At 44.9% G+C, this 5,000-nt stretch overlaps 1 protein-coding gene across 1 annotated transcript in view; it reads left to right on the forward strand.

Annotated features, from left to right (window-relative positions):
- The window catches only part of LOC125040485 (protein phosphatase 1F-like), a 215,043-nt gene that overhangs the window by 18,931 nt on the left and 191,112 nt on the right, over positions 1 to 5,000 (forward strand). The window lies entirely within an intron of this gene.

Genomic DNA, 5,000 nt, shown 5'->3' on the forward strand with positions numbered 1-5,000 from the left:
AGTAGACCTAACGCATTCACTTGCAGAGTGCACTTTGATATGTTTTTTTATTGCCTGTATTATAACGCCGACAACAGCCACGTAAATATTCCTCGTAGTGTGTCGTATAGTTCACGAAAGTGTGACGATACAAGCGTGAACTGCGTAACACCGGATATCTTACGGGAGTGGTATTTCCAAGATACCATTGTTACGTGGAGTTTGGCCTTTCGGGGATGAGGATTCACGAAATGGTTTTGGGATGCGTGAAGTGGGTATGGGTGGAGGGGAGTGTGGGTGGTGAAGATGTGGATGTGGGTGGAGGGAATGTGGGTGTTGGTGGTGTCGTGGGACGGACCTTTGAGGTCGGTGTGGAAGTGATAGCGTGGCGATTTGTGGGTGTATGGGTAGTGTGGGTTGGGTGTTGATTATGATGATGTTTAAAGTAACGGTAACAGAAGGCTTGGTATCAATCAGTACATAGGTAGTAGCAGCAACAACAACAAAAATAGCAGGGGTCCTTCAGACAAACGAAGTACATGCCCCGTGTCAAGATGGTGGTAACGTTCTGCGGGAAAGGTTCAGCTCAACAGCAGCAACAGAGCTGACAGGTGTTGACGGGGCGGAGACTGCTGTGGCAAATATTAAGCTGGAATGCTAGACAAGGAAAGCAATTGTGTTGCTAACTATCTTTCTGAACTATGTGTTTGTGTAGAGGCGTTTGGGTGCATGTGCACACCGCACACTTACTTACTCACCCACTCACTCACTCACTTATTCACCCACCCACTCACTTACTCACCCACCCACCCACTCACTCACTCACTCACTCACTCACTCACTCACTCACTCACTCACTCACTCACTCACTCACTCACTCACTCACTCACTCACTCACTCACTCACTCACTCACCCACCCACCCACCAGCTGCTCACTCACTTACTCACCCACCCACCCACCCTATATATTATATGATATATATATATATATGTATTAGATATCTAAACCTCTCACTTCCTCTCCCTCCTGTCTGATTTATTGCCACATAAACATTTATGTAGCATGCAAAAAGTCCTCTGGAATGAATTTGATCCGTCAGTGTTGTGAATGAAAAATATAGATGTAACGAATTCCAGCTTTCCCCATAATTCGTGAATTGGCATATCGTAACATGTGAAGAAGAACTAATGAATATAGAATGATGGAGAAGAGACGAGAGTGAAGGCAGGGGTAAAGACGCCGGAAGAGACTCGGGTCGGATTGATGGATTATCGCGAAGGATGAATGACACGCGGGGTCTAAGGGGTTGATAAGGATTGTTGAGGGCTGCTTTGCACGGGCAAGGACGCCGTTGCTCTTCGCCTTCTTGACTCGGAGAAGACGCCGAGATTGATTGCATCGAGCCAACTTGGCGGAGTTTTAAAGTTAGCGATTAAATTAATTTGTTTATATTGTGCGAGAGGGGAAGATGTGGGAGGATGGTTGGTGCGACCACGTCACATCACGTGACACTATGTGGGCGTGGCTTACACGCGTTTAATTCTTGTACTTTGTAGGGTGGAGATAGTCGTCTTTCTTTCAAGTAATTGATTTTACCAGAGAGACATATTGTTCGACTTTTCTTTAGTTTTGTCCCCTGTGTGTGATGTGCAAAAAAATAATTGTAGTTGAGTTTGTTTTGCAAACGGCTTAGGAGGCAAGGTGCTGCTCAGCCAGCAGTGAGGCATTGTTTTGTCTCTCTTTTCAAATAAAAGGTTTTCAGTGACTAAATATGAAGGAAAAGAAAAATGCATTTGCGAAAACTACTAAATATAATACCATCATGTATCATTTCGGTTTGTGTGTATTGAGAGTAAGAGTGGGAGATACGGAAAGAGTGAGATTTGAGAGATAGGGAGAGAGTGTGAGCGAGAGTAAAAGATGAGGAGAGAGTGAGTGTGAGAGTAAGAGATAAGGAGAGAGTGAGTGTGAGAGTGAGAGATAAGGAGAGAGTGAGTGTGAGAGTGAGAGATAAGGAGAGAGTGAGTGTGAGAGTGAGAGATAATGAGAGAGTGTGAATGAGAGGGAAAGAGTGAGAATGAGAGAGGGAAAGAGTGAGAATGAGAGAGGGAAAGAGTGAGAATGAGAGAGGGAAAGAGTGAGAATAAGGGAGAGAGAGAATAAGATATAGAGAATAAGAGAGAGAGAGAATAAGAGAAAGAGAGAGAATAAGAGAAAGAGAGAGAATAAGAGAAAGAGAGAGAATAAGAGAAAGAGAGAGAATAAGAGAGAGAAAGAGAAAGAAAGAGAAAGAAAGAGAAAGAAAGAGAGAAAGAGAGAGAGAGAGAGAGAGAGAGAGAGAGAGAGAGAGAGAGAGAGAGAGAGAGAGAGAGAGAGAGAGAGAGAGAGAGAGAGAGAGAGAATATCGGGCGACGTAATTAGTGGTGATAAACGAGGGTTATGAGAGTGAGTCACCAGCGCACGTCTCCTGCGAGTGGTGGTGCCGGCGGTGGTGTTGCATGGATGGGAGGACCATTATTTGCCGTGCGTCTTCTCCTGTGCGCGTGTGGCGGTGCACGTGCACTGACCTGCTGTCCGTCTCTTCCTGTTTGTCTTTTCCTCTGCGAATTTCCTCTACTCCTGACTCTCTCCCTGCCATGCGTCCGGGTTCAACATCTTTGAATCAGTTTGCCTTCTTGTTTTCTGTTGCATGTCCTGTGTCTGTTTTTTTTTTTTTTTTTCTGTTATTATCCTTACCTTGCAGTCCTCGCTCTTCCCGTTTATTGCTCTTTAGTCGGCATTATTTTTCCCCGAACTCTTTCTGCCATGTCCATTTATTCGCTTACTATTGCAACCCTCATTTAAATTCTGTCCTTTTTTATGCTTGCTTCCTTCCTTTTTTTTTTTTTTATTTCCTGCGCTCCTCGTATCTACATTAGATTGACGACATCAGGCGCGAGAAAAATCCCTAATTCTCGTGAGGCTTATCTGCCTACCTGACCTTGAGCGTACTGTACAAGAGTAGCTTTTCTAAACCCACGACAACCGAGCCATCCACAACTTCCATTCGTACAGCGCAGTTCAGCTGCCGGTACCGCTTTGTATGCTCTTATTCGTACACGTTAGTTTGCGTCGCTGTTTATTTAGTTGCCTGTTGCTCCTTTGTTTAATTAAGATATTTGTATCTGGTTCTGTTGTTCCTTCCCTCCTTTCCTCGTAATCTGCTTCCTTCTATGACTTTTTCATTCTTCTTTATCCTCCCGTCCAATGTCCCTGTCCCTGTCTCTCTGCCCACCTCCACCTTCTTTTTTTTCTTTTTCTTTTCTCTACCTGCCCTCCTTCCTTTCTTTCTTTTATTTCCTTTCAATCTGCCTCCTTCCTATCTTTCCTTCCATAAAGCGAAATAGAGGCCCTATTTTCCTTCCTTCATCTCCCTTACTCCTCCCCTTCTTTTTCCTTCTTCCCTTTTTCTATTCCTCTTCCTCTTTTCTCCTCTTCACCTTCGTCGTCTTCCTCCTCCTCTCATCCCCTTCCTCCATTCCTTCTCTTCCTACCCCACACCATCCCCTTCCTCCATTCCTTCTCTTCCTACCCCCCCCACCATCCACTTCCTCCATCCCTGCTACTACCCCATTAACTATTCCCCCATATACCGCTGTGTCAGAAGTCCGAGGAGCACGCAACGCCACGAGCTCGATTGACCTACTCCCCCAAAATAATCTCAGGGAAAGGGTTCGAGGCGGGCAGACGTTTGGATGAGGTTTCGTGAGTTTCGTAAAATTACCCCTTTACTTAACAAGGCTCTGACCCGCATTGCCACGAGGCTGGGGGAAAATGAGTAAGCATTGGCCCGGTTCTGTTTTCGTTTGTTTGTTTGTTTGTTTGCTTTGTTTTCATGTTGTGGAGGATCAGTTATGGGTGGGATTGAGTTGTGACACTTATTTTTGATACGATGAAGTAAATGTTTGCTTAATTGTATCTACTTGCGCCCCGTTCTTCCTTCCTTCCTTCGTTCCGTCCTTCTTTCTATCATCCATTCTTTCATTCATTCCTCTATACCTGCCGATATATTCAGTCTGTTGAGTTTAGCCTGATAGGTTATTGTGCTATTTCGTTTTTTTCGCTTGTTTTCACTTATACATATCGGCTTCTTGGCCGTCGATATTCCGTATGTGTCTGCATTTTTTTTTTTTTTTTTTTTTTTAGGCAATTTCCTAATAGTCTGTTATTTTCCGTCTGTCTATCTATCTATCTATCTATCAATCTATATATCTATCTATCTATCTATCTATCTCTATATATATGCTTATGTATATTTAAAAAAAAAATCTTTCACTGCCTTTACTTCTGCTTTTAGTTTTACCAGTGTCTTTCCACTTATTGACATATTCGTGTTTCTAGCTTCTCACCTATCGTAGTTTCCGCCCACATACCTGTCTACAGTAAATTGATATGTTAATCAGTACTTCCCGGTTATCTTTTGTTGTAGGCTTATCGTGTCCCAGCTGATATTGCCATCCACGTAATGTGGGATGCTCCTAAGAAACGGCATTGCCTCCACCATTATTACTTGCGAACATTACATCTGCTTTCCCGCCTCCACGTGTGTATCCTCGTCCGTGAAGATACGGTTCGCACCCCGAATCCACCTCATCTCTCATTCATGGTCCAGTCACGCAGTTATGATGTGAAGATCCTTTTTCGGGGTTTGCTGTAGAGTAGAGTCGCAGGAACGTTGTGACGCAGTGGCGACGGGATTTTCTATGCGTGTTTGGCGGAGCATGTGGAGGAGGAGGGAGGAGAGGGGAGGAGAGTGGAGGGACAAGGGTGTAGGAAGGAGGGAGGAGGGAGGAGAGGGGAGGAGAGTGGAGGGACGAGGGTGGAGGGAGGAGTAGCAGTAGAATGGGGGTAAGGGAGTGCCAGTAGAGCAAGGGGTATCAAGGTGATCGTTATGGTTCGTGAGGGCAGTGTCTGGGGACGTTAACTGGGTCACCAAGCATGTGTGCGTGTGTATATGTACAGTGTGTGCATGTGCGTATG

This window comes from Penaeus chinensis, chromosome 3 (genome assembly GCF_019202785.1).
Source record: "Penaeus chinensis breed Huanghai No. 1 chromosome 3, ASM1920278v2, whole genome shotgun sequence".
NCBI classification, from domain to species: Eukaryota; Metazoa; Arthropoda; class Malacostraca; order Decapoda; family Penaeidae; genus Penaeus; species Penaeus chinensis.